Source organism: Triturus cristatus, chromosome 10 (genome assembly GCF_964204655.1).
Source record: "Triturus cristatus chromosome 10, aTriCri1.1, whole genome shotgun sequence".
NCBI lineage: Eukaryota > Metazoa > Chordata > Amphibia > Caudata > Salamandridae > Triturus > Triturus cristatus.
The window spans coordinates 1,212,066,755-1,212,077,054 of NC_140593.1; the positions used below are offsets into that span (position 1 = coordinate 1,212,066,755).

Sequence of the window (10,300 nt, forward strand, 5' to 3'; positions counted from 1 at the left end):
GCTCTTTCTGCCTACTTTTGTACTTGATCCACCTTCCACACATTCCACCAAGTGCTGTAGAGTTTGCTGCTTTCAATAACAACATTTCGTCACTACCTTACTCGATCGGAAAATTACAAAAACAACAACGCAGGTGGGATAACATGGCCAAAGTCAGGTTGCAAAAAGGAATTGGTCACCTTTCGGCAGAAGATTCCTGCTTTCAGGTATTACTTGGGTACTAATGGGGTGGGACCTTTGCCCAAATACTACTTATGTCCCTAGTTGACAGACTGGGGAAGCACTTGTGTCCTCAGTGTGAAAAGATTGTCAAAAGATCAGTAGTCCACTTACCTCCAGTTCCGTACTGACACGGTCTACAGGGACACCAAGCATTTGTTCTCCGGTGTCTTTGTCTCATTCGTTCAATGTAAGCACAGTAGGACTACAACACCCAGAATGCATTTAGTTATCACTAATACGCCAAGGATTGGAAACACTGTAATGAGCTGGAGGGAGATGGTTGCTCTAGAAAGTGGTCTCACGTAGCCTTGATAGCAACTGGGGGGGGGGCGGTGAACTCCACTTCGCTGGAGGAGTTCGCAGAGTTTTGCCACTCCGCGTTCCACATGGAGTGTGGAGTTCGGTAAAATTCCACCACCGCTGTCAGAGTGGAGTTTACGGACACTCTAACCTCAGGGTTGAGACCCACATCAGACACACAGGGGTGACCCATGTACACCCAATGACAGCCGAGATGCAGCAGCCCTCAGCCCAGAGCAGCCGCATGTCCGCTGCCCTTGACAAGCAAGCACCAGAGATGGCAGGCCCCTGCCCTGGAGGCCACCTGATCCGTGCCACCAAGGCGAAGAAGAGCAGAGCTGGCATATGGCGGCACAAAATGCCACCCTACTCATACATCGCTCTGATCGTCATGGCCATCCAGAGCTTACCCAGCAAGTGGCTGACGCGGAGCGAGATCTGCAAAAACAACAGTTGATGGACAGAATGCAGAACAATTTCATACATTCACCCCAGTACAGAGATCTGGGCCTAAATCCATCGTTTTTTTGCTCATCATGACATTCGAGTTTGAACCCAGACATTTGCAAATCAGTCTTGACCCTGTGCCTCATGGGAACAGTCCAGCCCGAACAGCCAAGCCAGGTCCTCTCTGGACTGGAAACAAGCATCCTAGGACCGGTTTTGGGGTTTCACCAAGGAGCGAGATCTACCAGTTCCTGCAGCACAGTGCCGCTTCCTTTTTTCGTGGCTCCTACTAGGGGTGAAAGAACTCAGTGCGCCACAACCTGTTGCTCAACAAGTGCTTCATCAAGCCTCCGAGTTCATGTTCAAAGAGGGTTTTTTCTGTCAGTGGCCCCGCTGCTTCCGTTGCAAGTGCCAGGCACTCATGCCTATGTACAGCATGATAAATGGCCTGGGCTTCAACCACATCCTGGACTCATACAGCTTCCAGGGCTCGGTAGGGGGACTGGCCTGCACCTCCAACGGCCTGCGGCTGGACAGCGGCATGGACATGATGGCGGCCACCTGTCCGGAAGCGTGGATGGCATGGGCCTGGGGTGGTGCACTCGTCCAAACCTCACCTCTATCGGGGGGGCACTCCTACATAGGTGGACACACGAGGGCCGTGGGGGAGGATTACTCCAACCATGACTCTGGGGCCCCATCCTATCTACTCCAGCTTGGCCTCTACTGGCGGACTGTCTGGGGGCCCTCCCTACATCAAGCAGCAGCCTCTGTTCCTCTGCAATTCCGGGAGAAACCCCCTGTCATCTAGCCTGTCAACACACCCCTTGGAGCCACCCTACCTGTACCAGAGCAGTTACAACACAGCAGGACCTGCAAGGTAAGACACCCAATCTATGGCAATCTGTGCTGCCCCCACTCCCTAATACCAGGCAGTAGTGTCCCGTTGAGACATCCCTGCATTTCTCTGTGCCACCCACATTAAGCCAACATGCGCTACCTCCAGGTACTGTGACGCAGTGATACCCCATCACTATACCACTGTGTGACTTCCACCTTATGCCAATTTATTACATCCATCTTTCCTGCCATGCCGCCGTGTTGCACAGTTAAATTTTATATACAAGTACATGGAGCAAGAGAATGGCCCTGTGTTGTTACTCGGTTGCATGGTTCCCTTTGGGAAATTACTGGCACGTGATTCACCCAGTAATGGCTTCTTTGCCTTGATGCCTTTGTGGTGCTACATGATTCACTGTAGATCTTAAATAATGCATTACTTTTGGGCGGTTTGGATGTTTTCCCGCCTCCCTAGAAGTCACCATATATTGGACTATTTAGTCTAGTCCTCTGGAAGTCACTAACCTCAAACTTGACCTGTGGGACTCCCAGCTTGGCAGTCTCACCAGCCTCTCCATGCAGGAAGACTTGTTTGGCAGTGGTCTTGACTGCTGATGATACTGTACTGATCAGCTGGAGCCAGGTCTCCAGTTAAGAATTACTTTTCAGACCTGGAAAAAGGCTTTTAAACTGTGGGTTTTTCATATTCAGTTACCGAGAGGAAGTCATTAACGTTGAGCAATCTTCAGCTTAATGCCTTGCCAACACAGGGTAAACATATTAAAATAGCTGGCTAATAAATTGGGGTGGCTGAGCAACTCCGCCCACTTGCGGAGCTCCACAGAGTTTTTCTGTAACTTTTCAGAATACTGCAGAGTACACCTATGGTCCTGGTACAATGCCAAAAAGGCATGCATGGGTGTTGCCCTTGCCCACGCTCTTTCCATGCCAGCCAGGAGGCAGGAAGAGGACGAGCAGAGTGTGTCACCTACACAGAGGGTAAGATCCTTCAAGGTACTACACATTCTTAGACTCTTGGTGACAACTCCTCACCTGCTAACCTAACGCAATCTTATATGTATTCCTCCTCACTTCCTAACCGAACGCCATCTTGAATGTATTCCTCCTCACTTTCTAACGGCAACTTGAATGTACCCCTATCCACCTTCTAACGCCATCTTGAATGTATGCCTCCTCACCTTCCAACGCCATCTTGAATGTAGCCCTCTCCAAATTCCAACGCCATCTTAAATGTACCCCTCCTCACCTTCTAATGTCATCTTGAATGGACCCCTTCCAATCTTCTAACGCCATCTTGAATGTATCCGTCTCCACCTTCTTATGTCATATTGAATGTTCCCCTCCTCAACTTCTAATGCCATCTTGAATGAACCCCTCCTCACCTTCTAATGCCATCTTCAATACACCCCTCCCCATCTTCTAACGCCATCTTGAATGTACCCCTCTCCACCTTCTAATGCCATCTTGAATTAGCCTCTCCCTACCTTCAAATGCAATCTTGAATGTACTGTATGGTCCCTGAGGATGACTGGGTGGGTTATCTGGGAGAGATATATGGGAACTGGCCAATACAAGATAAGGCTGAGATGCCAGCTTGGCCACTGGTGAGGGATGACCTAAAAGAAAAATTCTCCTCCAGTTATATAAAGAAGATAATAGCAAATTTGAACCTCACCCGTGCTGCTGGCCCAGACAATCTTCCAGCAGTAATAATAAAGACTAGACCAGAATGGTGGGCAGAGTTTTTCACAAAGATGTACCAAGTGATCATTGAGACAGGAATTGTACCAGAAAGTTGGAGGGGTGCAATCATAAGACCAATTCATAAGAAGGGCGATCTGAAATTACCGAAGAATTATAGGTTGATAAATCTCCTAGATGTAGGGGAGAAATTTTTTGCAAAAGTCATTTTGGGACTACTTAAAGAGTGGACAGAGGAAAATCAGATTATACCCCCAGAACAGGGGGGTTTTAAAGCGGGCCATTCCACAATTGACCATTGTTTTGCTCTCTGGTCCATAGCGCGGAAGTCGATCGAACAGCGGGTACATTTATTTTGTTGTTTTGTGGACTTCCGTGCAGCTTTTGATCTGGTGGACCGGGAGCTATTGTGGGAGGCCCTAATTAGTTATGGTATCCCAAAAGATTTGCTAAGTCTGGTTCAAATGCTCCACACAAAGAATTGGGCCCAGATAATTTTAGATGTGGATGGAAGTTTAACTAGGAAGATTGAGATTGGAAATGGATTGCGGCAGGGATGCATATTGGCCCCTCTGCTCTTTTCCTTGTTCTTGGCAGATTTGCCATCGACCCTAGAGACCGCCAACGGGGCAAGCCCAAAACAAGATTGTAAGCATATTGCATGTTTGCTCTATGCGGACGACCTGGTGATCATGGATCGGTCTGCATGGGAAACTAAAGATATTTAACGATTATTGCTCCAAGAAAAAACTTGTGGTTAATATGGACAAGACTAAAGCCCTGAGATTTGGCCGGAGGAAAGCTGGGTTTGTAAGGTTTTTGGGGACTGAGAAAGTAGAAACAGTCACAGAATATAGGTATCTGGGAATGTGGTTTGAAAGAAATTTGAAATGGCATACCCATCTAGATGCGTTAAAATTAAGAACATCAGCATCAATTAGCGGTTTGAAATTGTTTAACAAAACCTACGGTGCGATCTCAGATAGACCAGCGTTAAAAGCGCGGAACTTCTATACTTGAGCGGCAAACAGGGCTGGGATATTGAGGAAGGCAAATGCTTAAAAAACCTATTCTCACTCCCCTTGTCGGCAATGGTACAGGCCACAAGACTTGAGTTAGGACTGACCTCATGGGGCATTCTAGCCAGTATGGCTCTTCCCCGTTTTTGGTAACGCCTAGGAGTAGGTGAGAACACCAAAATATCACAATGGTGTAAAAACGAAATTCAGAACAGTGAATTAAAATGGGCAAAAGAGTCTAGAGCTATTATGACGAAACTATGTTGTACGATGAAGGTCAAATTGTGCCCCATCACTTATACGATTAATTGTGATAAGAAGGTACTTAGGATGTCGGGGAATGAAATATCGCAGGCACAGGATCAAAACTACCCTTGCGAATAAAACCTCAGTACACTTTATGACTATGGCATGGAAAAATGAACAATGCTTTCCCTACGTTGACAGGTTACCCGATTGCCGTTTGCGAAGAGAGGTTCTAAGGGTAAGAATTGGGGTAAACCCGTGTTATGTAAATAATGTGGTAAAAAGTTCAACGATTGATAAGATGGGAAGATGTACTTGCACTTTGGGCACTTCATGTGACTTGTTACATATTTTAATAGACTGCCAGAAGTTTTTCGATATTCGGATTATGCTTTTAAGACCGATTTTTAGGAAATATGAGATAGAATCTAGGGCCCAGGCTGTAATGTTGGCGACTGAAATGAGCCACTTAGACATTGCCGTTGCTATTGGGAAGTTTATGCAAAGAGTGAAGGCACTTCTTCTTATTGGTTTTAAATGAGTTTTAAACCACCAAGAATTAATTAATTAATGGAGGGTGTATTAATTGTATGCGTTTTAAGATGTGTTTAGTGTATTTAAGGTTATGCAATTTTAGATGTATTTTAATTATATATGTAAGGTTTGAGGACCAACGGTCTAAATAAACGTAAATTGAACTGAACTGAACTGAATGTACCCCTCCTCACCTTCTAACACCACCTTGAATGTATCTCTCCCCACATTCAAATGCCATCTTGAATGTATCCCTCCCCACCTTCTAACGCCATCTTGAATGTTCCCCTCCTCACCTTCTAACGTCATCTTGAATGTATCCCTCCCCACCTTTTAGCGTCATCTTGAATGTATCCCTCCCCACCTTCTAACGCCATCTTGAATGTTCCCCTCCTCACCTTCTAACGTCATCTTGAATGTTCCCCTCCTCACCTTCTAACGCCATCTTGAATGGACCCCTCTCCACCTTCTAACGCCATCTTGAATGTTCCCCTCCTCACCTTCTAACGCCATCTTGAATGGACCCCTCTCCACCTTCTAACGCCATCTTGAATGTTCCCCTCCTCACCTTCTAACGCCATCTTGACCTTCTTCTTTTTTTGTTTAAAATTTGTTTATTGGGATATTACATTTCTTATTACTTATTGACATCTTTACATTATTACACTGTATTGACACACAATTACAGTTGGGTGCGGAGTAATTGTAATCATAAGCATATCTGTACAACAAAGAGAAGGGGGGGACCGGGAGCTAGTTATGGTCCAGTGTCTGTGCTCCGTGTGTCGTCTATAATACTCAAATGGAGACACTGTTCCTAAAGAGGGAAAGGGCAAAAGAGACCAAATTGAAAAGAAATAAGGAAGAGTAAAGTCCTAGGCTCGTATTAGGCCCAAATAAACTAGATTAAGGGGGAGGGCATACCTTAGTTTCTCTTGTTGCCCTCACACACCCCGAAGGATGTCATGCTTCATCATTGGGCGTTTGCTCCTCGTCGGGCCGGCGCTGCAATGCCCTACGGGTCCCCCGAAGGGTCACTTTAGCGGAGATCTTTTAGAGAAAACGCCGTTGGTTGCATGCGGGTGTGTGGTTTGGGTCCCAACCTACGGGTTTTTTAGTATGTCAAGGGTGCTATTTACATTAAACCCTATTATTTCAGTAACCCTTAGACTTTTTTAGGCTATCACGTCACTGACACACCCCCATCACCACATATCTTTTTATTAGGACCCAAACCACACACCCGCATGCAACCAACGGCGTTTTCTCTAAAAGATCTCCGCTAAAGTGACCCTTCGGGGGACCCGTAGGGCATTGCAGCGCCGGCCCGACGAGGAGCAAACGCCCAATGATGAAGCATGACATCCTTCGGGGTGTGTGAGGGCAACAAGAGAAACTAAGGTATGCCCTCCCCCTTAATCTAGTTTATTTGGGCCTAATACTAGCCTAGGACTTTACTCTTCCTTATTTCTTTTCAATTTGGTCTCTTTTGCCCTTTCCCTCTTTAGGAACAGTGTCTCCATTTGAGTATTATAATCATAAGCATACACATTGTTACTGATGCACAACCATTATAATGGTTAGACATTAGAGACAAACTTTTGGGGTGGGCCCTCCAGTTGATTTGTGCTTTTCAGCTGTAGCGTCTCATGTTCTGGTTGAGTTTGCCATCGGTGGGCATGTATGGATATTCCGCTTTTGTGTGCTTATTCCCAGTGTTATTGTGTCTATTCTTGTCTGAATGTGTTCCCATCAAACTGACATCGGAGTCATAGCTACCGATGCGAAACTGCGAACTGTCAACAATAGGGGTGAAACTGTGGGGGTATTAGGGAGCTATCGGATTTTGTGCCGACAGGATCGGTGGTGTGGGTGATGTTGTTACTTTTTTACAATGTAATGGTGCGGGGGGTGTTTGTGCGCACGTGGGGGGGGGGCAGGAGTGTGGAACCTCTCTAGCTGGGTACTCTAGCATAGACGAAGAGAACTCCAGGCGTGACGATGGCGGAGGAGTGAATCTAAGCATGTGGATCCTACTTTGGAGGTTCTGCGTTGGGCCTTGAAGGAGACAGAGGTGGGGTCTGGGATTGGGAGTCTGCTGGTGCCTCTGTCGGAGTTGTTTCGTGGGTGAATGCGTATAATAGTTGTGCCCATTCTAAAGAGATAGGATGCTTACGGATTCCTTGTACTTCCTCTTCTCTCAACACCAGACTCCTCACCTTCTAACGCCATCTTGAATGTACCCCCCCTCACCTTCTAACACCATCTTGAATGTACCCCTCCTCACCTTCTAACGCCACCTTGAATGTATCCCTCCCCACCTTCTAACGCCATCTTGAATGTACCCCTCCTCACCTTCTAACACCATCTTGAATGTACCCCTCCTCACCTTCTAACGCCACCTTGAATGTATCCCTCCCCACCTTCTAACGCCATCTTGAATGTACCCCTCCCCATCTTCAAACGCCATCTTGAATATACCCCTCCCCACCTTCTGCCATCTTGAATGTACCCCTCCCCACCTTCTAATGCCATCTTGAATGTACGCCTCCCCACCTTCAAACGCCATCTTGAATGTACCCCTCCCCACCTTCTAATGCCATCTTGAATGTACGCCTCCCCACCTTCAAACGCCATCTTGAATGTACCCCTCCTCACCTTCAAACGCCATCTTGAATGTACCCCTCCCCACCTTCTAATGCCATCTTGAATGTACGCCTCCCCACCTTCAAACGCCATCTTGAATGTACCCCTCCCCACCTTCTAATGCCATCTTGAATGTACCCCTCCTCACCTTCTAACACCATCTTGAATGTACGCCTCCCCACCTTCTAATGCCATCTTGAATGTACCCCTCCTCACCTTCTAACGCCACATTGAATAGAGCACTCCTTACCTTCTAACGCCATCTTGAATGTATCCTTCTCCACCTTCTAACGCCATCTTGAATGTTCTCCTCCTCACCTTCTAACGCCATCTTGAATGTACCCCTCCCAACCTTCTAACGCCATCTTGAATGTTCCCCTCTCCATATTCTAACGCCATCTTGAATGTCCCCCTCTCCACCTTCTAACGTCATCTTGAATGTACCCTTCAAGAGAAGAAAAGGGGTCCTGCGGCAAGGAGAGAGCCGCGAATCTAAGCATCCTTTGTAGGGGTCCAAGCGCTCCTACATTTTGAGGACACTACAAGCCAGTCGTTCTGCTGTGCTTTGCCCAGTTCAGCTGTGAGACTTTAAGGGATGCCCCGCGTGGTCACCCACATTGTTTCCAAAAGGTCCCACAAGGGTTTGGCAAAGATAAACCACCTTGTTTGTCCAGAGAAAATGGACCAAGACGGGACACGGCTTGGGCGGCATCCCTCAAGCGCTGTGGCCTTTACTCGTTGCTTAATTGCATCCATTTTCCAAACGCTGGGAGCGCTTAGAAACGGCCTCCACGTCGGGGTACAGCGCTGTGCTCATAAGTGCGCGTGCACATGAAGAAGATGCGCCTGGGGTTCTCTGCAGCCCTGAAGGCGCGCACCCTGCAGACGGAGTTCTTCTTGGGCAGCAGGCCTGTCTTCGGGGTGCCCGTGGGGCGCGGAAGGAAGGCAGCGCGGGCCCGGGGAGGACATGAAAGCCCCGGGCCAGGCGCGAGCTAGACCTTTAGAGGAACGAGAAGCTGCAGGGATCTTAAAGAGCAGACATCACAGGGGGGCTCCTGAGTGAAGAGATAGCCCCCCTTCAAAGTGAGTCTGCAATGGACTTTAAATGCCACTCTGTCTGGGCACAGTGGCGCTGCCTGGCACAGCAGTAGAGAGACAGTGCGTGCCGCCCGGGTGAGGACGTGGAGAGGGATGGTCAGTAGTTCTGCTGCCTGGATAGAGAGCCAGAGACTGTGCTGCAGAGACAGAGAGGGTGCTGCAGAGACAGAGCCAGAGAGGGTGCTGCAGAGACAGAGCCAGAGAGGGTGCTGCAAAGACGGAGCCAGAGAGGGTGCTGCAGAGGTAGAGACAGAGAGGGTGCTGCACGGACAGATAGAGATGGTGCTCCATAGACAGAGAAAGAGACTGTGCTGCATAGACAGAGCCAGAGAGGGAGCAGCAGAGACAGAGTCAGAGAGGGTGTTGCAGAGACAGAGCCAGAGAGGGTGCTGCAGAGACAGAGCCAGAGAGGGTGCTGCAGAGACAGAGCCAGAGAGGGTGCTGCAAAGACGGAGCCAGAGAGGGAGCTGCAGAGACAGAGCCAGAGAGGGTGCTGCAGAGACGGAGCCAGAGAGGGTGCTGCAGAGACGGAGCCAGAGAGGGTGCTGCAGAGACAGAGACAGCCAGAGAGGGTGCTGCAGAGGTAGAGACAGAGAGGGTGCTGCACGGACAGATAGAGATGGTGCTCCATAGACAGAGAAAGAGACTGTGCTGCATAGGCAGAGCCAGAGAGGATGTTGTATAGACAGCGATAGAGACAGTGCTTCCTAGCCAGAGCTAGAGAGAGTCCTGCATAGACAGCGATGTCTTGGCAGAGCCAGAGAGGGTGCTGCATAGGCAGAGCCAAAGAGGGTGCTATAGAGACAGAGATAGAGACAGTGCTGTATAAACAGAGATAGAGATGGTGCAGTCTAAACAGAGCAAGACAGGGTAATGTCTAGGCAGAGCCAGGGTTCCGCAGAGACAGCGCTTTCTAAACAGAGCTAGGGAGAGTGCTGCATAGACAGCAATAGAGACAGCGCTGTCTAGACAGAGATAGAAAGGGTGTTGTATAGATAGAGAAGTAGACGGTGCTGTATAGACAGAGATAGAGACAGCGCTGTCTAGACAGAGTCAGAAAGGGTGTTGCATAGACAGAGATGGAGATGGTGCTATATTGACAGAGATAGAGACAGCGCTATCTAGACAGATCCAGAGAGGATGCGGCAGAGACAGAGACAGTAATTTCTAGACAGAGTTAGAGAGAGTGCTGCATAGATAGAGACGGCGCTGTCTAGGCAGACCGG

The 10,300-nt window shown here is 48.4% G+C and overlaps 1 pseudogene; it reads left to right on the top strand.

Moving 5' to 3' along the window:
• The first annotated feature begins 724 nt into the window (after positions 1–724).
• On the top strand, positions 725–4,183 carry LOC146797081 (forkhead box protein F1-B pseudogene; annotated as a pseudogene).
• The last annotated feature ends 6,117 nt before the right edge of the window (positions 4,184–10,300 follow it).